This window comes from Ranitomeya variabilis, chromosome 2 (genome assembly GCF_051348905.1).
Source record: "Ranitomeya variabilis isolate aRanVar5 chromosome 2, aRanVar5.hap1, whole genome shotgun sequence".
NCBI lineage: Eukaryota > Metazoa > Chordata > Amphibia > Anura > Dendrobatidae > Ranitomeya > Ranitomeya variabilis.
Genome location: NC_135233.1, coordinates 8459803 through 8486514, shown reverse-complemented (window position 1 = coordinate 8486514; position 26712 = coordinate 8459803). Strand labels below are relative to the sequence as shown.

The following is a 26712-nucleotide window of genomic DNA, read 5'->3' as shown; positions in this document are numbered from 1 at the left end:
CAGAGGGGACGAAGATGGACGAATATGTCCCTTTTCCAAGGACTCCTTAATATAATTCCGCATAGCAGTATGCTCTGGCAGTGACAGATTAAATAAACGACCCTTAGGGAACTTACTGCCAGGAATCAATTCTATAGCACAGTCACACTCTCTATGAGGAGGGAGCGAATTGAGCTTAGGCTCCTCAAAAACATCCCTATAGTCAGACAAAAACGCAGGGATCTCAGAAGGAGTAGATGAAGCGATTGAAATCAGAGGTGCATCATCATGAACCCCCTGACATCCCCAGCTTAACACAGACATTGTTTTCCAGTCCAGGACAGGATTATGAGTTTGTAACCATGGCAGCCCCAGCACTAGTACATCATGTAAATTATACAGTACAAGGAAGCGAATCACCTCCTGATGAACGGGAGTCATGCGCATGGTCACTTGTGTCCAATACTGCGGTTTATTCATAGCCAATGGTGTAGAGTCAATTCCCTTCAGAGGAATAGGAACTTCCAGAGGCTCCAGACTAAAACCGCAGCGTTTAGCAAATGACCAATCCATAAGACTCAGGGCAGCGCCCGAATCCACATAGGCATCGACGGAAATGGAAGACAGTGAAAAAATCAGAGTCACAGACAAAATGAACTTAGACTGCAGAGTATCAATGGCAAAAGATTTATCAACCCTTTTTGTGCGTTTAGAGCATGCTGATATAACATGAGCTGAATCACCACAATAAAAACACAATCCATTTTTCCGCCTATAATTTTGCCGTTCACTTCTGGACTGAATTCTATCACATTGCATAGTCTCAGGTGCCTGTTAAGAAGACACCGCCAACTGGAGAACGGGTTTGCGCTCCCGTAAACGCCGATCAATCTGAATGGCCATAGCCATAGACTCATTCAGACCAGTAGGCGTAGGGAACCCCACCATAATATCCTTAATGGCCTCAGAAAGACCATTTCTGAAGTTTGCAGCCAGGGCGCACTCATTCCACTGAGTAAGCACCGACCATCTCCGAAATTTCTGACAATATATTTCCGCTTCATCATGCCCCTGAGAGAGGGCTAATAAAGCCTTTTCAGCCTGAATCTCTAGGTTAGGTTCCTCATAGAGCAATCCCAATGCCAGAAAAAACGCATCCACACTGAGCAATGCAGGATCCCCTGGTGCCAATGCAAATGCCCAATTCTGAGGGTCGCCCCGTAGGAAAGATATGACAATCTTGACCTGTTGAGCAGGGTCTCCAGAGGAGCGAGATTTTAAAGAAAGAAACAATTTACAATTGTTCCTGAAATTCAGGAAGGTAGATCTATCTCCAGAAAAAAAACTCTGGAATAGGAATTCTAGGTTCAGACATGGGAGTGTGAACAACAAAATCCTGTATGTTTTGAACTTTTGCCGCGAGATTACTCAGGCTGGAAGCCAAACTCTGGACATCCATGTTAAACAGCTAAGATCAGAGCCATTCAAGGGTTAAGAGGAGGTAAGAAGCAGCTAGACAGCAATTAAGGGCTAGGCAGCAAAACTCTGAAGGGAAAAAAAAATAAAAAATTTCCCTTGAACACTTCTTTTTCTCCTGCTTCAGCCCAAACAATTAACACTTTGTGGGCCGGCTATACTGTCATGAATCCCCAATGGCTAGGGATAGCACAGGACAAGCAAAGTACAAATAAATAACGGACGAGCTCTAGGGTGATGGAACCTGGGCTGACCGCTGCCCTACGCCTGACAAACGCAACTAGAGATAGCCAGGGAGCGTGCCTACGTTGGTTCTAGACGCCACGCACCAGCCTAAGAGCTAACTAGTACTGCAGAGAAAATAAGACCTCACTTGCCTCTAGAGGAACGAACCCCAAAAGATATAGTTGCCCCCCACATGTATTGACGGTGAAATGAGAGGAAGGCACACACATAGAGATGATATATATAGTTTTAGCAAATTGAGGCCCGCTGTAAACTAGAAAGCAGAACGATACAAAAGGGGACTGAGCGGTCAGCAAAAAACCCTAATCAAAAAAACCATCCTGAGATTACAAGAACCCATGTGCCAACTCATGGCACATGGGGAGAACCTCAGTCCACTAGAGCTACCAGCTAGCATAGAGGCATAATAAGCAAGCTGGACAAAAAACCAAACAACTGAAAATCAGCACTTAGCTTATCCTGAAAGATCTGGGAGCAGGTAGGCAGGAACCAAACAGAGCACATCTGAATACATTGATAGCCGGCAAGGGAATGACAGAAAGGCCAGGTAAAATAGGAAACACCCAGCCTCTGATGGACAGGTGGAAACCAAAGGCCGCAACCCACCAAAGTCACCCAGTACCAGCAGTAACCACCAGAGGGAGCCCACAAACAGAATCCACAACAACAGGCACTCTCTTCACTACGGTCCAACGACACCATCGTTATTAAACCCGCGGACAAAGGGGGTTCGATTGTTGTCATGGATCGGTCACAGTACCGGGGCGAGATCCTTAGACAACTCTCTGATACTAACACCTATAGGGTCATACCTAGGGACCCCACTGCAGCCATTACCATTAAAATTAAGGATCTTATTGAAATGTACCTTGACAATAAAACCATTGATGGTAGGACAGCCACCTTTCTGTAGAACCCCGATCCCATCATCCCGGTTTTCTACGTCCTTCCCAAAATACACAAATCCCTCCATAATCCACCAGGTAGACCAATCGTGGCCTCCACTGATTCGGTCCTTTCACCACTCTCCATATTTATGGAAAAAATCTTGACCCCTCTGACCAAAAACACCAGGTCCTATATATTGGACACGAGCCATTTTCTTGAAAAAGTGAAACAAATACATCAAGTACCTTCCCATAGTCTTCTCGTTACGATGGATGTTAACAGCTTATACACATCTATTACCCATTAGAAGGGCATGCATGCCACAAGAGCCCTCCTAGAACAGACCAACATGTCCCAGAATGCCATTTCCCTCTGTCTTGATCTCCTAAGAACAGTCCTGTTCGAGAACTATTTCCTATATGAGGACACCTATTACGTCCAAGCGTGCGGGACCGCAATGGGCTCAAATGTAGCCCCGGCCTACGCTAATGCGTATATGAATCATTTTGAGCTACATTACGTCTACAACAATGAGCTTTTTTCCAGATATGTCCTAAACTCCTGTAGGTACATAGATGACATCTTCCTGGTCTGGACCGGAACATCTGGAACCCTGGATTTTTTCTATTCTACCCTCAATTCTATTTTCCCAGAACTCAAGTTCACCATCCATTCCCATGAAACACAAATAGCCTTTTTGGATACCCTGGTACTGAAGGATACTAATGGATTCCTCAAAACAGACCTGTACACAAAACCAACAGACTGCAACAGCTTATTACTTTATTCAAGCTGCCATCCAGTCACCACTAAAAATAGTTTACCCCATTCTCAATTCAAAAGGGTCTCCCGCATTGTCACGGATCCTGAAACACGACAAATCAGGCTAGCAACTACGGCACAGAAGTTCAGTGACAGGGACTACCCCTCCACCCTTTTGGCACAGGAACTCAATAGGTTCTCTGGTCCTCCTATGAGCCCAATACCACGCCAACCCCAAGAGAGGATCCCGTTTGTGCACACCCACCATCCCTTCATGACTAAGGTTTATGCCGTCATTAAAAAGCACTGGCCTCTTCTTGGTAGAGCCCACCCAGAGATCGCGTCCTTCAGGGTACCTGCACTCATGAGCACCAGGAGACCCCCTAACATCCGTGACCAAATAGTCAGGGCAGATATGGGTAGCACACATCGAGTACCGACTCAACAATTTCTAAGTTCACGCCGTAAGGGTACTTTTCCCTGCCTGAACTGTGCCTCCTACTCAAATGTGATCAAGTCTGACAATGTGACTCACCCTAGGGCTGGGAAATCGTACCCTATCCGCGGATTCTACACTTGTGACAAAAATTTTGTGGTTTATGTCATTAAATGCCCATGTGGCTTGCTCTACGTCGGTGAGACCACCCAGCATGTACGAGACAGGATCGCCAGCCACAAATCCACGATCAGGTGTAACAAAACCTGGCTTCCCCTTCCTGACCATTTTTCCAGGGCTAGACATTCAGTGGCTCAATTAAAATTCCAAATATTGGAACAAGTACCCCGCCCCAGACGGGGTGGTAACCACGTTAAACAATTGAGGGCCAGGGAAACGTACTGGATTTATACATTAGATACCCTCGCACCCAGGGGCCTCAACAGGGAAATTGACTGGCTACTCTAATCATTCTCTTACTAATTCTCTTCTCTTCCCTTACAGATCCGGTGAACCCCCTGGTGAGTTCCATGTAGATATAGAGTTATACTTCATTAACTACCATTCCTTTGTCCCTTTAAAATATCAATTATCAGACATAACCCTACATAGTTCCTGTACTGGCCACTAACATATAGGCTCCTTCCCCCCCTTGGCACCCTTATAAACCTGGACCTGTTGCCATATTGCAGACCTAGTCACTTTTAATTTCCATACCTATCTGCATATACGTGGTCTGGTTATTAATTCACACATTCCACTATAGTCTGTCCCATTCATTACAGCATTAGGACCCAGATGGCGCCAGCTATCAATGTCCATTATTCCTATACAGGCAGGTATACAGGCTGAGTAATACTCTGACCCAGGAGCCGTGCACTGCAGCGCCTGCGTCACCTAGCAACAAGGCACACGCAGTCCCACCACATTCTCCGTGGTTACACCCCACACCGCTGACTCAGTGCAGTGCCTGGGTTCCCTAGCAACCAGGCATGTACAGGAGCGCCGGCCGCGCATGCGCAGTAACATTTCCACACTGCCGACATCACTTCCGGTCTCGCAGGCCCCACTTCCGGTACGCGCATTTAAGACACAGTACCGCCGGTCACGCTACACTCTGGCAGCAGGGCGCGGGAGCGCCGCTCATCAGCTCGTTCCATAAGGTAATCTGGCTCCCTCATTCTATAGACCTGGCCACCACCACTTGGATACATAGGCGCCACTGTGTAGTATATTATATATCCGTTACCTCCCCACGCTCTCATTTATCCACAGACCCCCACAACAGGGCAGTCTAGGCGACGTTATGTCCTCGGCAATCTGGCACCGTAGGTACATTGCACACTACTCCATCATGTCTAATATGTCCTCTATGTACCTCCTCCTACTTATATGCATCCACCATTTTTCCTACAGTGTATGCCTCTTCCTTCAAGGATCTCTCTCCTCGGCACAATAAAGGTAAAAATGCCGCCTTCTTATATGTATAAAGTCCTGTGACCGGGCTACCTTGGCCTTTTCTTCCCCAGTGATTGTGATAATGCCTATGCCCCTGTTTCGCAGATGTACGCGGTGTTTCCTTTATTATGCACACCATGATTTCACAGTTACCGCATATGATTTTCTTTATTATATTTTTTTCCCCCCTTTTTTTCCTTTGCTTTTTACATCCAGGTTGGGATCTGTTAATCTTGTTTTATCTTATTGAATATTGTTTATTGTACATATTGTATACTTATGTATTTTATTTTTGTTTTTTCCTAGCGATTGTATGATTAAGGCCCTGGGAGGGCCGAAACGTCATAATTACCTCTGGTCGCTTTCACATCATATAGTTGTTTTGTTAATAAATCTTCACCGTTGCAATACATATACAAGAGTGTGCGGTGTACTATATTTTCTCTGTATATCAGGCTGGCAGTCTCTCTGCAGCAGCAATGCTACACACACTGAGCAGTTTACTTGTCACACTCAGGGGTCCTGGCTTGTCACTGCGGTCACCGGGGCTGCGCGCTCAGGTCACTGTCAGGGAATACGTCTTCTCTGATTACGGAGGCTTCCAAGTCCACACTCTCACATCCACCTACAGAAAGCGATTTCCATCAGTTCGGAGGCCATCAAATCCATCGAGGCGCAGTTATCTTCGTCCGGCCCTCCTGAGGAACTTTCAGCCCTCCGAGATCAGATATCTAAGAATATAGAGAAACATCGACGGGAGACGGAGGAGAGGAAGCGGATCAAATTTAACAGAGACACGGAGGACTACGAGCACCAACAGGTATATAAATGGCAAGACAACTTCTATGTCCGACGAAATACATCCCGTCAGGCTCCTCGCTCCTCCCTCGACTATTCGACTTCTGGCTCGGAACAGGAACAAGGGGCTTCCACCACCATTCCTCCACGTTTTTTAGGACAACGTCAACGCTACCCGCAAAGAAAACCACGAGGCGCGGCAACGGACACAGGAAGAGACTTAGACCAAGCGAGAACAACGAGATCTCAGGTACCCACCCGCTGGTGATAAACATTTCTGATAGACTACTGGGGGTGGCGGAATATAAAGTACTGCAGAAGGGATTATCATTCTGTCCCTCTTACCAATGTCATACATTTGACCTGGAGATGGATCTCCAAAGATTTTTTCGCACCCTTAGACTTAAAGCCTTCTTCGCTAATTCCTCAGAACCAGCTCCATCCCAATCTAATGATGTACCGTCTGACTCCATTCTTTCCTCCCGCAGTCTGGGTCTACATACTAAAAGCCATTTCAGGCCACCACATGGCTCTCATGCCATGGAAACCTTTATTGGCTTTATACAAAAATCATTTAAATCACTATGTGAGGACATTAGAAGGGGTAGACTATCCTATCCTCCCAATCTCACCCCCACGGAGCATCAGGCCCTACAAGGCCTACAAAATGATAATAGTCTGGTTATCAAACCGGCTGATAAAGGGGGTGCTCTAGTGGTAATGAATCGGACTGATTATCTCTCAGAGATTAGACGTCAGTTGGATACTTCTACTATTTACGCGAAATTACCGAGGGACCCCACGGCCGCTACCCGGCAAATAATCTCCGATACCCTTCACAAATACACCCAGTTAGGGGTTCTCGATTTAAAAACGTGTGAATTCCTTACCAACTTACACCCGGTTATTCCGGTTTTTTATACTATTCCCAAAATCCATAAAAACTTGGAAAAACCGCCAGGGAGGCCAATAGTAGCCTCCACTGACTCTATTCTTTCCCCTCTGGCAGTCTACCTAGAGAAAATTTTGACTCCGCTGATACGCACATCCAAATCCTTCATCTTGGACACAGGATCCTTCTTAAACACTTTGAAAGAAATGGGCCCCATTCCCCCACATTCCACATTGGTCACCATGGATGTAAAAGACTTATATACATCTATTCCACACATAGATGGCATCAATTCAGTCCACAAACTCCTCTCCCAATCTGGCTTGAAACCTGACCAAATTAATTTCTGTGTCGAGTTACTGACCATCATTCTCACTCGAAATTTCTTTATGTTTCAGGATGAGTTCTACCTTCAAATCCGTGGCACCGCGATGGGCTCCAACGTAGCGCCCCCCTATGCTAACTGCTACATGGCCGACTTCGAAGAAAGTCGGATATATCCGCACTCACTGTTCCGCAGTAACGTACTCTTGTGGAGACGTTACATAGATGACGTCTTCTGCATATGGGGGGGCTCGTTGGAAGCCCTCGCGTGCTTTTTTGACTGGCTTAATACAGCCTGGCCGGGAATTTCGTTCACTATGTCCCAGGATCCTGCTCGGATCAATTTTCTTGACACAATGGTCATTCTTCAACCTGATGGCTCCATTTCCACAGACCTTTACACCAAATCCACTGACCGTAATAGCCTACTTCATTTCACAAGTTTCCATCCACCTGCAACCAAGAGGTCAGTACCTAAATCCCAATTTCACAGGGTCTCTAATATTGTGTCCGACACAGATCTACGTCCTCTCCGTTTACAGGAAATGGCCTCTAAATTTGCTCAACGCGGCTACCCGCCAGCAATTCTCCAACAAGCGGCTTCACCCCCTCTTCCAAGGTCCAATAGAGCCACTAACCGAGTTCCTTTCATTCACTCCTATCACCCATTCGCATATATCCTCCATAGGTCCATACGCCAGAATTGGCACCTACTGGCCAAAGCTCATCCTCATATCCCGGAATTTCAAAATCCATTCCTACCGTGTTTTAAACGCCCTCCCAATCTCAAGGACTCTTTAGTTAGGGCAGATCTGGGATCCAGTAAGTCATCCCCACGACAACAATTCCTGCACAATCCCCGCACAGGGACCTTTCCGTGCCTCAACTGCGCACAATGCCATAATGTACTCAAGGGCTCTTCCTTTAACCATCCTCGTTCAGGGAAATTGTTCCGCATTCCAGAGTACTTCACCTGTGCCTCATCATGGGTCATTTACCTCATTAAGTGTCCTTGCGGATTGTTATACGTAGGGGAAACCACTCAATCTATCCGCGATCGGATTTCAAAACATAAATCCACCATCCGGTGTAAACACCTCCTATTACCCATTCCGTCGCATTTCAACACTCTTAGCCATAACGTTTCACAGTTACGTTTTCAGGTTATCGAACACATCCCACCTTCAAGACGTGGTGGGGATCGTGTGGCCCGTCTGAAACGGAGGGAGGCGTATTGGATCCACACGTTGGAATCTCTCCACCCGTCAGGCCTTAATAGGGACTATGACCTAGCGTCTTTTCTCTGACTCTTCCCTTAGATAATGGGCCATCCTGAGCACACAGTCTGACTACTCCTTCACTCATCCCTTATTACAGCGTCCATAGTAATCTCCGGGACCTTTATTCCATTACATTTAACTACGTCTTTACCCTTTGATACTATTTTGTACACATCCCAGTGCAACCATAGTACATGTTACTTATCAGTTTTATTATTTAACTGTGTATTTTCTTTACTGATGACTACCATGTAGGACAATATGTTTATATATACCATGTATTAACAGCTTCCTCCCTAGCGATTTATTCGTACTTGTTTATGATTTTATCCATATGACTATCTGCACAAATATTTTTTCCTAAGAGGTAACAGCTTATTCCACTTGGGCATGTATCTGTGCTTACAATATGTAACTATGTATCTTTGTGTTAATAGAGTCGACTTTATTGAGGTGTTTTCTCTGCTATGATCTACCGGCATAGCCACAGATCGCACTGGACCTAGTCTCTCTCCTCCACCAGTCCACCACCCACACGGCTGAACACAGTGCGGATTCATCATGGGCATTACAGGAATCCCTCACTTCACTGGATCCCTGCCAAGCACCGTCTCTGTTAAGCACCGCCCCTCTGCGCCTCTTCAGCGATCAGACACATCGCACTTGTACTAAGGGAACTGTATCGACCGTTACTATTTTCCGGAGGCCGGTGAGTGACACTCACTGACGTCACTTCCGCCGGCTCCTTCAGATGTGCCGCATATCCGGCCGCATGTCGGCTCACCTCTCGTTGCTACACCCTGACGTGTACACTTCCGGTTTTCCGGACATCAACACAGCATTGGTCAGCGTAACCACCACGGCCCCTCCCTTTGTATATTTATTGGCGGTCATTACACCCCCACATCAGACTAGCGGTGGACTCCGCGTCTGACTACGGCGCTTCACAGGATATCCTCCACAGGTAAATCATCTTCCAGTGCGGCTATGCACCTCACCAGCCCCTGTTTATTTTATATTATATTTATTGCCATTTCCCCCTTTTTACTCCCCTATTCCCCTCCAGTCTCCATACAGGTTCAGCGTTTACCTAAGGTATGCCCACAGTAGCACCTCCTCAGATCACTGCACTACTGGCAGTTTTCTTATGTTCTTCCAAATTACTTATAGGCGCCATATGTACCCCGGGACTATATTGTCTCTACACGCAAGTCTCACCATAGTACGGTACGTGCCTCACAATATCTAGCACTCCACCCAGTGGGTTAGACGGTGCCACCTTATTCTATACGGTCTCTCACAGCATATTTTCAGCTTTCTTATTGAACCCGTTATGATATAGATGCTGCTATTCTTCTTATCTCAAGCAATGTATATACTTTGTTTATGTTGTCACACTTTTTTGGTTTTGTTTTGTTTATTTTGATTGTTTGTTCACATGTAGTTACTGATGAAGGTCCATATGACGGACCGAAACGTTTGTTGGGTACTACAATAAATACTTCACTAAAGCATCAAGTTGAGTGCTAGGTCTTTTTTCACTATTACATTAAGGTGTGGGAGCCTACCTTAGCACCATCCTAGCAGTTCGTGCACACGCCTTTTCTCTTACACCCTCTCACATCCAGCCTCCACTACGGCTGGTATCTCAGCCTCAGTGCCCTCACGGGGAGCACTCTCTTTCGGGGAGCGCGGCGCTGCAGCCTGCTCTCTGTCTGGCGCGCTGTCCCCTCTGTCTGGCGCGCTCTGCTCTCCCGCTCTTTTCTGACCACACCCCCCTCTCTTCCTCTCTGCCCCCAGCAGTCACATGGTCCCTTCTGTCCAGGGCAGAAAGTCTTCCCCCCAACAACCCAGCTGTCTAAGTGGTTCCAGGTAAGGAGCAGGGAAAGCAACCTCCTTACAGGAGACCCTTCTCCAATAAGGGCCTGACGCCCTCAGCAGGAACCACCAAGGATGATAGACCCAGTCTGTAACGAATGGGGAGACCCTTCTCCAGTCAGGGCCTGACGTCTCTTAGTAGGAACCACCAGGGATGATAGATAACGTCTGTGACGAATGGGGATGATAGACCCAGTCTGTAACGAATGGGGAGACCCTTCTCCAATCAGGGCCTGACGACCCTTAGTAGGAACCTCCAGGGATGATAGACCCCATCTGTGATGAATGGGGAGACTCTTCTCCGATAAGGGCCTGATGCCCTCAGCAGGAACCACCACGAATGATAGACCCAGTCTGTAAGGAATGGGGAGACCCTTCTCCAGTCAGGGCCTGATGTCTCTTAGTAGGAACCACCAGGGATGATAGATAACGCCTGTGACGAATGGGGAGACCCTTCTCTGATAAAGAGGTGACGCCCTCAGCATCAACCACCAAGGACGATAGACCCTGTCTGTGACAAATGGGGAGACCCCCAGCTTTACATGTACTGAGCACACTACAAGACTCCATCCTGCACTATTAGTCTTCATACCTCGTTGTTTAGTCTTTGCAGCTGCCTCCTGGCATTGAGTGCTATTATTAATCTCTAGTGGCCGGGTTACTCAAGTCCTTAACTTTTTCTGGTTACATATAATATAAAAGCTAAATCTCGACTATCAGCCCTATTCCTTTATCTAAATGTCCCACCACGCCTCTCTACGCCCCTGGTAGCCTGGCAGCCAGACTATAGCACATAGCTGTACATTTCATCTGACCACGTGCCAGCTCATCAGCGCTCTCTCTGTGTCACAATACAAGTGTCTACATAGAATTGTGCCATCAGCAGACACCAAGTAATGATCCTTCCACGCTGCTTATCCTCATGAATCGTGAACAAACAGACTGCTCTAGTCATTGGGTAACAAGGAGTTAACGGCCAGGGCGGCTCGGTGCTGCTGGCTGTGTCTCTGGTGTATTTACCATGACATGAAAAACCATAAACTGCCATCACGTAGAGACCACGGCTATGGGGGGGATGTGTCACTCGTGGGCAGGACATTCCAAATCTCATTACACCTTAGAGCCTGTGAAGTCACTAAATGTCATCTGCATCGCAATCAGATTAACTTACCTAGTGCTCGTAGTATAGCAATATGCACCTCCACTGCTGGAGGACACACACGCTCGGTCCCCTCCACCTAATGAGCCGAATGCTGGAGGACACACACGCTCAGTCCCCTCCACCTAATGAGCCGAATGCTGGAGGACACACATGCTCAGTCCCCTCCACCTAATAAGCCGAGTGCTGGAGGACACACACGCTCAGTCCCCTCCACCTAATGAGCCGAGTGCTGGAGGACACACGCTCAGTCCCGTCCGCCTAATGAGCCGAGAGCTGGAGGACACACGCTCAGTCTCCTCCGCCTAATGAGCCGAGTGCTGGAAGACACACGCTCAGTCCCCTCCGCCTAATGAGCCGAGTGCTGGAGGACACATGCTCAGTCCCCTCCACCTAATGAGCCGAGTGCTGGAAGACACACACGCTCAGTCCCCTCCACCTAATGAGCCGAGTGCTGGAGGACACACGCTCAGTCCCCTCCACCTAATGAGCCGAGTGCTGGAGGACACACACGCTCAGTCCCCTCCACCTAATGAGCCGAATGCTGGAGGACACACATGCTCAGTCCCCTCCACCTAATTAGCCGAATGCTGGAGGACACACATGCTCAGTCCCCTCCACCTAATAAGCCGAGTGCTGGAGGACACACAAGCTCAGTCCCCTCCACCTAATGAGCCGAGTGCTGGAGGACACACAAGCTCAGTCCCCACCACCTAATGAGCTGTGTGCTGGAGGACACACACGCTCAGTCTCCGCCTAATGAGCCAAGTGCTGGAGGACACAGATGCTCAGTCACCTCCGCCTAATGAGCTGAGTGCTGGGGGACACATGCTCAGTCTCCTCCGCCTAATGAGCTGAGTGCTGGGGGAAAGACGCTCAGTCTCCTCCACCTAATGAGCAGAGTGCTGGAGCACACACACGCTCATTCCCCTCCACCTAATGAGCAGAGTGCTGGAGGACACACACGCTCATTCTCCTCCGCCTAATGAGCCGAGTGCTGGAAGACAGACGCTCAGTCACCTGCCTTATGAGCCGAGTGCTGGAGGACACACGTTCAGTCCCCTCCGCCTAAAGAGCCGAGTGCTGGAGGACACACATGCTCAGTCTCATCTGCCTAATGAGCTGAGTGATGGAGGACACACATGCTCAGTCTCATCAACCTAATGAGCTGAGTGCTGGAGGACACACATGCTCAGTCATCTCCACCTATGGACTCTAGTGTCGGAGGACACATCTCATCTTAGAGCCTCTATACACATGTGACTAATGGCAGCAGGTTTGGAGGATAATCCGATGTATATGGGGACGACTGATGATGACCGATTGGACATGTTTGATTTCAGACGGCTGATCGTATTGTTCTCCCGGACACGAGTCATCACTTGTCAGCCGGCGGCTTTGTCATAGAGAACACAGGACTGTCGGGTGAGCGAGCGCTGCTGTGCGTCACAGTCACCTGAACCATTGGGCAAGCATTGTCCGTCCGCCGCCGTCTAATGTGTATGGACGGCTGCAGACGGGAATCCATTAGCCAATGTTCCCCGTGGTTGGGTTGGATACAGCAGGAGAGCTGCGTACTGAATCCACTCAATGTCCATGATGCAGTCACAGGAAAGATATATATCTTAGTACCGTGTTAGCCAGTAGATAGAAAAATATTTAGAATTGAGAGTCCTCAGTGGTTGATACCTTTTAATGGCGAACTGAAGAGATGGTAACAAATTGCAAGCTTTCAACACTACATACGTCTCTTCATCAGGCAAAGACTAAAAGAAATTCTGAAGAATCACATATTTATGCACAACATAGTATAGAGAAAAAAACAACAACCATGGATAAGCCAGGTGACATGAAGCAGAGTTACCATGGGTGATAAACAGTTACGTCCATAAATATTGGGCCAATTCTTAGATAAGGAATGTTTTATTGTCCTGTGATTAGGGTCTTTGTTGTGATGACCCCACATGGTCAGATGGGCAAGTTCCTTAGTTCATGTAAAAAGACATAAATCCGTGTGACACATTCATTCCTGCACTGAGAGTGTCAAAGGTCGTCATCAGTTTATATTCCCAGACTCTTCTGTCTCTCTTAGATTTGAAGTTACCCTTTAATACAAGTAATTTCATGTCCATAATGTTATGATTTGGGAGACAGAAATGTATCGCCACAGGTAGATCCATTCTTTTTTCTCTTATTGTGTGGCGGTGAGAATTCATCCTTGTTCTCAGTTTCTGCCCTGTCTCCCCCACATACAGACCCCCAGTTGGACATTTAGTACAAATAATTAGGTACACCACATTAGAAGTGACGCAGCTGAAAGTACCTGGGATCTTGTAGTCCTGAGGTGAGTTGGGATCTTTATCTTGTTCGTGGTCATTATAAATGGACAGGTTTTACATTTTTTCTGGTTGCAGGGAAAGGTACCTGCAGTTGTTGGAGAAGACAGGGAGCTTCTGACAATGATGCTTCTTAGATTTGGGGGCTGCCTAAAACACAGCAGTGGGGGGTCTGGAAATATGGATTGTAAGCGGCATCTTTTTGTAGTAAAGGTTGTAATTTCCGTGCAGCTCCCCTTAGCGCCTCCAGATTTGGATTGTAGGTAACTACTAGGGGCACCCGGTTATTTTCTTCTTTAGCTTTGTAATGTAGCAGGTGATTCCTTGATATTCTGGTGGCTCTTGTGATCTGGTTTTCAATTGTTCTTGGATGGTCGCCCTGATTCAAAAAGGTCTTTCTGAGACGACCCAGGTATTCATCCCTGTCCATGGGGTTGGAACATATACGATTGTACCTGATGGCTTGGCTGTAGACAATGGAGTTTTTAATGTGTTTTGGATGGAAACTGTCCCATTTAAGGTGTGTTGGACGGACGATTGGCTTCTGATACAGGGATGTCTCTATTTTATTGTTCTGCAGCTTAATGATGGTGTCCATTAAGGTAATTTCAGTGCAGGAGTAGTTGAGTGTTAAGTTGATGGTGGGATGAAATTGATTAAACTGTTCATGGAACGTCTTTAGGTGCGGCTCAGACTCCGTCCAGATGATTAAAATGTCATCAATGTAGCGGTAGTACGCCAGGGGCCTGGTGGGACATGAGGACAAAAGTCCCTTTCAAGCTTGGCCATGAAGAGATTTGCATACTGTGGGGCCATTTTACTTCCCATTGCTGTGCCAGTCTCCTGTAGATAGATCTTCTTGTCAAACTCAAAGTAATTGTGGGTGAGGATGAATTTTATAAGTTTCACCACAGAATCCGCATCAGTCCCTGTGTTTTCCAGGAAGAATTTGCAGGCATTTAATCCATCCTGGTGTGGGATATTGGAGTACAAAGAGTCCACATCCATGGTGGCCAGGATGGTTCCTTCTGGTAGAGGACCTATTGCTGATAGTTTATTCAATAGGTCAGTTGTGTCCTGAATGAAGCTGGGTGTGTCCTTTACCAGGGGTTTAAGAATACCCTCTACCCATCCAGATACCTGCTCAGTAAGGTGCCCACACATGAGATAATTGGTCTTCCTGGGTTTCCAGATTTGTGGATTTTGGGAAGCATGTAGAATGTCCCTGTTCTTGGACTTTCTGGTATCAGGTCATCGGCTCTTATGGATTCGTCGGGCGGACAAGATACCAACTTGTTTAGTTCCTTGTAATAGTCCTGTGTAGGATCCGACTCGTTTTTTGTAGTAGCGTGTGTCCATAAGTCGTCTGTTTGCTTCCTTCATGTAGTCTGATGTGTTCATCATGACTACTGCACCTCCCTTGTCAGCAGGTTTGATGATGATTTCTTTGTTGGTTTTCAGAGACTGTATGGCCTTTCTCTCCTGGGCACTGATGTTGGACGCTTGTGTCCTGTTAGTATCTATGATGGTGGATTTTATCAAATGTCTGAAGGAGTCTATATATTTATCCAAATGAGGGTTGCGTCCCGGTGGAGGTGTCCAGTCTGACCTCTTTGTTGTTAGGATCCCTTTTCCTTCAGTCCAGTTGCAGATGCAGTCAGAAATCCTCGAGGATCAGTGCTGAGACATAGTGAAGGAGCTGCTGAAACTGGTCCAAAATACCAGCGAGGCCGATGGTGTCAGTGACGACTCCACACCTGGAAATATGTAAGGAATGGCAGGAGTCAGGGACCACTCGTGTCCTCGCTGAGGAGGTCCATATCTGCAGGGATGAGGGGGTGAATACTTCTGAAATCCCATTCTGCAAAGCAGCACCCTGACCGTCCACATAGTGAGAGTCTGCAGAGCATTGCGCCCGCAGAGCAGACGCAGCAGTATGTTCAGTGTCCGCCATCATCCTGGGGATTCAATGGGAATAACAGTTACGTTTCCTTCCCCAGATCAGATGTTATCAGCCAGAAAATCCGACAAGTCCCAACACAACCTGCAGCGAGGATGCGAGCATGGGCCCGTGTCACCCCACAGCAAGCGAGAGTGCCCCCTGAGGGGTTACTGCCACCACAGAGGATACTGTCGCCCCCAAGAAGATACTACCCCCACAAAGGATACTGTCACCCCCAGAGAGGATACTGCCGCCTCCCACAGAGAGGATACTGCCACCCCCACAGAGGATACTGCCACCCCCACAGAGAGGATACTGCCGCCCCCACAGAGAGGATACTGCCACCCCCACAGAGAGGATACTGCCGCCCCCCACAGAGGATACTGCCACCCCCACAGAGAGGATACTGCCGCCCCCACAGAGAGGATACTGCCACCCCCACAGAGAGGATACTGCCACCCCCACAGAGGATACTGCCACCCCCACAGAGAGGATACTGCCGCCCCCCACAGAGGATACTGCCGCCCCCCACAGAGGATACTGCCACCCCCACAGAGAGGATACTGCCACCCCCAGAGAGGATACTGCCGCCCCCCACAGAGAGGATACTGCCGCCCCCACAGAGAGGATACTGCCACCCCCACAGAGAGGATACTGCCGCCCCCCATAGAGAGGAAACTGCCGCCCCCACAGAGAGGATACTGCCGCCCCCCATAGAGAGGAAACTGCCGCCCCCCATAGAGAGGATACTGCCGCCGCCCCCCACAGAGAGGATACTGCCGCCTCCCACAGAGAGGAAACTGCCGCCCCCCACAGAGAGGATACTGCCGCCCTCCATAGAGAGGATACTGCCGCCCCCCATAGAGAGGAAACTGCCGCCCCCCATAGAGAGGATACTGCCGCCGCCCCCCACAGAGAGGATACTGCCGCCTCCCACAGAGAGGAAACTGCCGTCCCCCACAGAGAGGATACTGCCGTCCCCCACAGAGAGGATACTGCCGTCCCCCACAGAGAGGATACTGCCGCCCCCCACAGAGAGGATACTGCCGCCCCCCATAGAGAGGATACTGCCGCCCCCCACAGAGAGGATACTGCTGCCCCCCATAGAGAGGATACTGCCGCCCCCCACAGAGAGGATACTGCCGCCTCCCACAGAGAGGATACTGCCGCCTCCCACAGAGAGGATACTGCTGCCCCCCATAGAGAGGATACTGCCGCCCCCCACAGAGAGGATACTGCCGCCCCCCACAGAGAGGCTACTGCCGCCCCCCACAGAGAGGATACTGCCGCCCCCCACAGAGAGGCTACTGCCACCCCCACAGAGGATACTGCCACCCCCCACAGAGAGGATACTGCCCCCCGAGAAGTTATTGCCACAATGGAGTTACTGCCCCAATGGTTTACTACCTGCAAATAGGTGACTGCTTCCCAAAGGGTTACTGCTTCCTGGAAGGTTATTGCCCCAGAGAGGTTACTGCCTCCAAGTGATTACTGTACCGGAGAGGTTACTGCCCTGAGAATTACTGCCCCCATGGTGATTACTGACCCCTGGGGGGTGCTGGCTGCAGATGATCACATTCTATAGGATTCAGATTTTCTGTGACAATTCTGCTACATTTGTATGTTGTAGTTGTGGCACCCCAGGAGTTCACACACACACACACACACACACACACACACACACACACACAACACCTTCTGAATCCAGGCCAGGAGGGGGAGCTCAAAACCCTGTTTTGGGGCAGCTTCCCTGAATAAAGATCCTGGTTTGGAGGAGGAGCTAGTTTTAGTCTGGATCAGACAGTCTGGAGAGCAGACAGGAAAGGAGGAGAGGAGATATTTCAAGGCTCAAGGAGGCTACAGTGGGCCTCTGAGGAGCCAAAGTGCAGAAACCGAGTACCGGGAGCCCGAGGCTAGAGTGGAACTGTAGGACACCTAGCAGAAGCAGAGGGCACAGAACTACACATATACTGCCCAAATTAAACCTGTGGTACATCAGCATCCTGGGAGTCACTGCAGAGACCCCAGAAGGAACGGCTGAAACTGCCTACCATACAGGTACCTGTCCCAGGACAGGAGAAAGAATTAGGACCTTGTTTGGAACACTTCAGGCAGCAAGGGACTTTAGCAAGCGCAGAGTGGAAGGCTCCCAACCTGACTTGCCAAGGGGATTCCACTTGTTTCCAGGCTGCCTGGACTCCTATGTACCTGTTGCCGGTGCCCTGGACTGTGGCCTGCCAACTACAGTAAACCAGGTAAAGACTTACAACTTGTGTCCTTTACTCATTTACCGGCAACCGTCATCACCACCATACACCTTAGGACCCCTGGGGACCCCGCTTCACCTGTGGGAAGTGTACCATCAGTGCTGCAATAACATCCCCCCAGAGGACCCCTTTAAAGCAGCGTCGGTCCCACTATTGACCGAACACCACAGGTAGCATCACGACAGACTTATAAACACTTTTCCCTTAAAAGACCGTCCCCTTTACAGTGAGTCCCAGGGCCACGAACCAGGTCGCAGCCACCGTGACATCCCCTTTAATATGCGACCGGACCTGGTACTGAGTACCCTGCCCTGGTGGGCGACTCATAGGAAAATTTAAATCCCCGAGGAGGCGGAGTCTGACACTTCCTCCTGGGCGTGAGGAAATAGTAGTCATAGAAACTGCAACAGATACAAATCGCTACAATGTAGAAACCAAACGGCAGTGACGATAGGGAAGCACTGAGAATGAGGAGCTGTGTGGGGACGGGCGGTTCATGGGTGACGGGAGTTCCTCTGTAATATGGTTATGCAGCGCCCCAGAGTCCTGGTCGTTGCAGTGCTGTGGCTTCGCCGCTAAGGGGAGCCATGGTACGTTCGATGGCACCGAAGGAGTTCCTCCAATCAGGTATCACAGACACCAATACATTTCACAGCCGGGCCTCCGGGGGGAGCTAAGGGTGCTATTCATTAGGCCACTCCCCACCATAGTGGGTAAACTGGGGGTCAGGCAGGAAGTTAGAGAGAACGCTGACGGGATTGAACGGAGCAACACCCTGTGGCAGGGGGTGTTGTGAAGGGAGAGACTGTAGGGTCTCTGCCAGGGGTGGGATCCTGGCAGAGGCTTGGCATTGAAAGAACGTAACGGGTCCGCGCAGGCTCCTGGAAGCGGCGGGACTCAGGAAAGGACTAGAAGCGAGACAGATTGTGCTGAGTGAGAAACGAGATCAAGCAGAAGGAGAATACCAGCAGGGGTTGTGCTGAAAGAGGCAGCACCTTGCTGAGGCGCAATACCGGTGGCCGGAACGCCGAGGGAGTGGATTAGAATACAGCTTCAAGCCATACTCCAAACAGCGGCAGGGCAGTCGGTCTCAGGCGGGCTGTCTACCACATATCACCTATGAAGTCTTGGGGGGCAATTGCGGGAGAGGGGCGACTCTAGGGTCCCGGAAGAACTCCAGGCCTACCTGACAAACGGGTGCCATTCCAACCTGAATACAGGGAAGGGGTGGATTACAGAGGAACATCAAATCGAGTTGTGAGGGAACTTAAGAAACAGACACAACAGTTGTGGGGACTTTCTGTAAGCACAGCAGGGAAGGACTACAACACATAGCGCTAGAAGGAAGGCACAGATTTCCACCTGAGAGGAGGGCTCTGGAGGTGCCATTGGACCGGCCGGACTTGCGTAGCCTGGTGAACCGTGTTCTGGACTGAGGACCCAGAGATCTCCAGTAAAGAGGTAAAGAGACTGCAACCTGGTGTCCTCGTTATTTACCGCGACTTACACCCCACAACCGCACCGCTACATCGCTACCATTACTACCACCTATTTCACCGGACGTCCCCCACTGACGGACAGGGCCACGGACCGGGTCTAGCCACCGTGACAACCCCGAGACTGAGAACTAGAGGCCCGGCTCCGGGTACCCCTCGGCCCTGCGGCGGTGTGGGGGCGCGCCGCAGTTACATATGAGATAGAAGGGTTTAGGGAAGACCCCGGCACCGTCCCCCCACCTGCTCATGTTTCCATGGTTGGAGATGATGATGAGCCCCCATACTATAATGAAGGGTAGCGTGCCCACGAAGTGGCAGGAAGGGCAAGGCCGCCACACGGGTACAGGACCCGCTCTCGGAACCTCTCAAGCTCGGTGTCCAGCTCAGTATTCTGCCTGTGGAGAGGGGGACGGGGCGCACTGGCCCCCGATACAGGCTGCACAACAATAAAAATGAGGGGCTTTCCAGGAGCAGCCTGACACCGATCTATCCAGCCAGGGATCCTACAGCTGCCATATGTGGTGCCCCATAAAGTGAGAAGTGGAGCGGGACCCTAAACAGCAAGCAACGCCACTGCTGAATGTAGAGGGGTCTGAACAGGAAGCCCCCACAAGCATTCAGGGAGCCCTTGGCCTGCAAGCTCAGAAGTGTCAACGGAAAGTTCCGGAACAAGTAACCGGTGCATTCCACATTATGGAAAAAAAAAGAAAAGCGCAGCAAAAAATCTGATCTGTCCACATCTGATGGTTCACAATATCCAATAGACAGGCAGCGGAAGAAAAGGTGATTCCAAAAACCTACTCCCCACCACAGAGGGCGCCCCCGCGGCCCAACCTACGCCCCACCACAGAGGGCGCCCCAATCTACTCTCCACAACTGAGGGCGCTCCGTGGCCCAACCTACTCCCCACCACAGAGGGCACCCCGTGGCCCAACCTATGCCCCACCACAGAGGGCGCCCCACGGCCCAACCTACTCCTCACCACAGAGGGCGCCCCGCGGCACAACCTACGCCCCACCACAGAGGGCGCCCCACAGCCCAACCTACTCCCCACCACAGAGGGCGCCCCACGGCCCAACCTACTCCCCACCACAGAGGGCGCCCCGTGGCACAACCTACTCCCCACCACAGAGGGCGCCCCGTGGCACAACCTACACCCCACCACAGAGGGCGCCCCACAGCCCAACCTACTCCCCACCACAGAGGGTGCCCCACGGCCCAACCTACTCCCCACCACAGAGGGCGCCCCTCGGCCCAACCTACGCCCCACCAAAGAGGGCGCCCCATGGCCCAACCTATGCCCCACCACAGAGGGCGCCCCACAGCCCAACCTACTCCCCACCACAGAGAGCGCCCCGCGGCCTAACCTACGCCCCACAACAGAGGGGCCCCACGGCCCAACCTACGCCCCACCACAGATGACGCCCCACGGCCCAACCTACGCCCCACCACAGATGGCGCCCCGCGGCCCAACCTACACCCCACCACAGAGGGTGCCCCGCAGCCCAACCTACTCCCCACCACAGAGGGCACCCAGAGGCCTACCAACGCCCCACAACAGAGGGGCCCCGCGGCCGAATCTACTCCCCACCACAGATGGCACCCCACGGCCCAACCTACGCCCCACCAGAGGGTGGCCCAACCTCTCCACCAAAGAGGGCCCTCCGCGGCCCAATCTACGCCCCACCACAGAGGACGCTCCACAGCCCAGCCTACTCCCCACCACAGATGATGCTCCTCGGCCCAATCTATGCCCCACCAGAGCACTCTACCGACTAATCTGTTATACAGAGCGCTCTACCCTAATCTATAATACAGAGCACTCTACCGACTAATCTATTATACAGAGCGCTCTACCCTAATCTATAATACAGAGCACTCTACCAACTAATCTATAATACAGAGCACTGTACCGACTATTATACAGAGCGCTCTACCCTATTCTATAATACAGAGCACTCTACCGACTAATTTATATTACAGAGCGCTCTACCCAACTAATCTATTATACAGAGCGCTCTACCGACTAATCTATTATACAGAGCGCTCTACCCTATTCTATAATACAAGGCACTCTACCCAACTAATTATACAGAGCGCTCTACCCTATTCTATAATACAGAGCACTCTAAACGACTAATCTATTATACAGAGCACTCTACCGACTATTATACAGAGCGCTCTACCCTAATCTATAATACAGAGCGCTCTACCCTAATCTATAATACAGAGCGCTCTACCCTATTCTATAATACAGAGCACTCTACCCGACTAATCTATTATACAGAGCGCTCTACCCTAATCTATAATACAGAGCACTCTACCCGACTAATCTATTATACAGAGCGCTCTACCCTATTCTATAATACAGAGCACTCTACCCGACTAATCTATTATACAGAGCGCTCTACCCTAATCTATAATAAAGAGCACTCTACCCGACTAATCTATTATACAGAGCGCTCTACCCTAATCTATATTACAGAGCACTCTACCGACTAATCTATTATACAGAGCGATCTACCGACTAATCTATTATACAGAGCGCTCTACCGACTAATCTATTATACAGAGTGCTCTACCCTAATCTATAATACAGAGCGCTCTACCGACTAATCTATTATACAGAGCGCTCTACCCTAATCTATAATACAGAACGCTCTACCCTAATCTATTATACAGAGCGCTCTACCGACTAATCTATAATACAGAACGCTCTACCCTAATCTATAATACAGAGCGCTCTACCGACTAATCTATTATACAGAGCGCTGTACCGACTAATCTATAATACAGAGCGCTCTACCCTAATCTATAATACAGAGCGCTCTACCCTAATCTATTATACAGAGCACTCTACCGACTAATCTATAATACAGAACGCTCTACCCAACTAAACTATTATACAGAGCGCTCTACCCTAATCTATCATACAGAGCGCTCTACCCTAATCTATAATACAGAGCGCTCTACTGACTAATCTATTATACAGCGTGCTCTACCCTAATCTATAATACAGAGCGCTTTACCGACTAATCTATTATACAGAGCGCTCTACCGACTAAGCTATTATACAGAGCACTCTACCGACTAATCTATTATACAGAGCGCTCTACCCTAATCTATAATACAGAGCACTCTACCCGACTAATCTATTATACAGAGCGCTCTACCCTAATCTATAATACAGAGCACTCTACCCAACTAAACTATTATACAGAGCGCTCTACCGACTAATCTATTATACAGAGCGCTCTACCGACTAATCTATTATACAGAGCGCTCTACTGACTAATCTATTATACAGAGTGCTCTACCCTAATCTATAATACAGAGCGCTCTACCCTAATCTATAATACAGAGCGCTCTACCGACTAATCTATTATACAGAGCGCTCTACCGACTAATCTGTTATACAGAGCACTCTACCGACTAATATATTATACAGCGTGCTCTACCCTAATCTATAATACAGAGCGCTCTACCGACTAATCTATTATACAGAGCGCTCTACCGACTAATCTATTATACAGCGTGCTCTACCCTAATCTATAATACAGAGCGCTCTACCGACTAATCTATTATACAGAGCGCTCTACCGACTAATCTATTATACAGAGCACTCTACCGACTAAACTATTATACAGCGTGCTCTACCCTAATCTATAATACAGAGCGCTCTACCGACTATTCTATTATACAGAGCGCTCTACCCGACTAATCTATTATACAGAGCGCTCTACCCTAATCTATAATAGAGAGCACTCTACCGACTAATCTATTATACAGAGCACTCTACCCGACTAATCTATTATACAGAGCACTATACCGACTAATCTATTATACAGAGCGCTCTACCGACTAATTTATTATACAGAGCACTCTACCGACTAATCTATTATACAGAGCACTCTACCGACTAATCTATTATACAGAGCACTCTACCGACTAATCTATTATACAGAGCACTCTACCCGACTAATCTATTATACAGAGCACTATACCGACTAATCTATTATACAGAGCGCTCTACCGACTAATCTATTATACAGAGCACTCTACCCGACTAATCTATTATACAGAGCACTATACCGACTAATCTATTATACAGAGCGCTCTACCGACTAATTTATTATACAGAGCACTCTACCGACTAATCTATTATACAGAGCACTCTACCGACTAATCTATTATACAGAGCACTCTACCGACTAATCTATTATACAGAGCGCTCTACCGACTAATCTATTATACAGAGCGCTCTACCGACTAATCTATTATACAGAGCACTCTACCGACTAATCTATTATACAGAGCGCTCTACCGACTAATCTATTATACAGAGCGCTCTACCCTAATCTATAATACAGAGCGCTCTACCCTAATCTATAATACAGAGCACTCTACCGACTAATCTATAATACAGAGCGCTCTACCCTAATCTATTATACAGAACGCTCTACCGACTAATCTATAATACAGAGCACTCTACCCTAATCTATTATACAGAGCACTCTACCGACTAATCTATTATACAGAGCGCTCTACCCTAATCTATAATACAGAGCGCTCTACCGACTAATCTATTATACAGAGTGCTCTACCGACTAATCTATTATACAGAGCGCTCTACCGACTAATCTATATTACAGAGCGCTCTACCCTAATCTATAATACAGAGCGCTCTACCCTATTCTATAATACAGAGCACTCTACCCGACTAATCTATTATACAGAGCGCTCTTCCGACTAATCTATTATAGAGAGCGCTCTATCCTAATCTATTATACAGAGAACTCTACCGACTAATCTATTATACAGAGCGCTCTACCGACTAATCTATAATACAGAGCACTCTACCCTAATCTATAATACAGAACGCTCTACCCTAATCTATAATACAGAGCACTCTACTGACTATCTATTATACAGAGCGCTCTACCGACTAATCTATAATACAGAGCGCTCTACCCTAATCTATAATACAGAGCACTCTACCGACTAATCTATTATACAGAGCGCTCTACCGACTAATCTATAATACAGAGCGCTCTACCCTAATCTATTATACAAAACGCTCTACCGACTAATCTATTATACAGAGCGCTCTACCCTAATCTATAATACAGAGCGCTCTACCGACTAATCTATTATACAGATCACTCTACCGACTAATCTATTATACAGAGCGCTCTACCGACTAATCTATTATACAGAGCGCTCTACCGACTAATCTATAATACAGAGCGCTCTACCCTAATCTATAATACAGAGCGCTCTACCCTAATCTATAATACAGAGCACTCTACCGACTAATCTATAATACAGAGCGCTCTACCCTAATCTATAATAGAGAGCACTCTACCGACTAATCTATTATATAGAGCGCTCTACCCTGATCTATAATAGAGAGCACTCTACCGACTAATCTATTATACAGAGCACTCTACCCGACTAATCTATTATACAGAGCACTATACCGACTAATCTATTATACAGAGCGCTCTACCGACTAATTTATTATACAGAGCACTCTACCGACTAATCTATTATACAGAGCACTCTACCGACTAATCTATTATACAGAGCACTCTACCGACTAATCTATTATACAGAGCACTATACCGACTAATCTATTATACAGAGCACTCTACCCGACTAATCTATTATACAGAGCACTATACCGACTAATCTATTATACAGAGCGCTCTACCGACTAATCTATTATACAGAGCACTCTACCCGACTAATCTATTATACAGAGCACTATACCGACTAATCTATTATACAGAGCGCTCTACCGACTAATTTATTATACAGAGCACTCTACCGACTAATCTATTATACAGAGCACTCTACCGACTAATCTATTATACAGAGCACTCTACCGACTAATCTATTATACAGAGCGCTCTACCGACTAATCTATTATACAGAGCGCTCTACCGACTAATCTATTATACAGAGCGCTCTACCGACTAATCTATTATACAGAGCGCTCTACCGACTAATTTATTATACAGAGCACTCTACCCTAATCTATAATACAGAGCGCTCTACCGACTAATCTATTATACAGAGCGCTCTACCGACTAATCTATTATACAGAGCGCTCTACCGACTAATTTATAATACAGAGCGCTCTACCCTAATCTATAATACAGAGCGCTCTACCCTAATCTATTATACAGAACGCTCTACCGACTAATCTATAATACAGAGCACTCTACCCTAATCTATTATACAGAGCACTCTACCGACTAATCTATTATACAGAGCGCTCTACCCTAATCTATAATACAGAGCGCTCTACCGACTAATCTATTATACAGAGTGCTCTACCGACTAATCTATTATACAGAGCGCTCTACCGACTAATCTATATTACAGAGCGCTCTACCCTATTCTATAATACAGAGCACTCTACCCGACTAATCTATTATACAGAGCGCTCTTCCGACTAATCTATTATAGAGAGCGCTCTATCCTAATCTATTATACAGAGCACTCTACCGACTAATCTATTATACAGAGCGCTCTACCGACTAATCTATAATACAGAGCACTCTACCCTAATCTATAATACAGAACGCTCTACCCTAATCTATAATACAGAGCACTCTACTGACTATCTATTATACAGAGCGCTCTACCGACTAATCTATAATACAGAGCGCTCTACCCTAATCTATAATACAGAGCACTCTACCGACTAATCTATTATACAGAGCGCTCTACCGACTAATCTATAATACAGAGCGCTCTACCGACTAATCTATAATACAGAACGCTCTACCCTAATCTATAATACAGAGCACTCTACCGACTAATCTATTATACAGAGCACTCTACCCTAATCTATAATACAGAGCGCTCTACCCTAATCTATTATACAGAACGCTCTACCGACTAATCTATAATACAGAGCACTCTACCCTAATCTATTATACAGATCACTCTACCGACTAATCTATTATACAGAGCGCTCTACCGACTAATCTATAATACAGAGCACTCTACCGACTAATCTATTATACAGGGCACTCTACCCTAATCTATAATACAGAGCGCTCTACCCTAATCTATAATACAGAG

General features: G+C 48.1%; 1 long non-coding RNA gene across 1 annotated transcript; it reads left to right on the top strand.

The window, feature by feature from the left end:
- Positions 1 to 4799: 4799 nt before the first annotated feature.
- Positions 4800 to 9832, top strand: LOC143809021 (uncharacterized). The gene is made up of 4 exons (XR_013222025.1): positions 4800 to 4950; positions 5063 to 5119; positions 5204 to 5248; positions 8977 to 9832. It is a non-coding gene; the product is annotated as an uncharacterized LOC143809021 (long non-coding RNA).
- The last annotated feature ends 16880 nt before the right edge of the window (positions 9833 to 26712 follow it).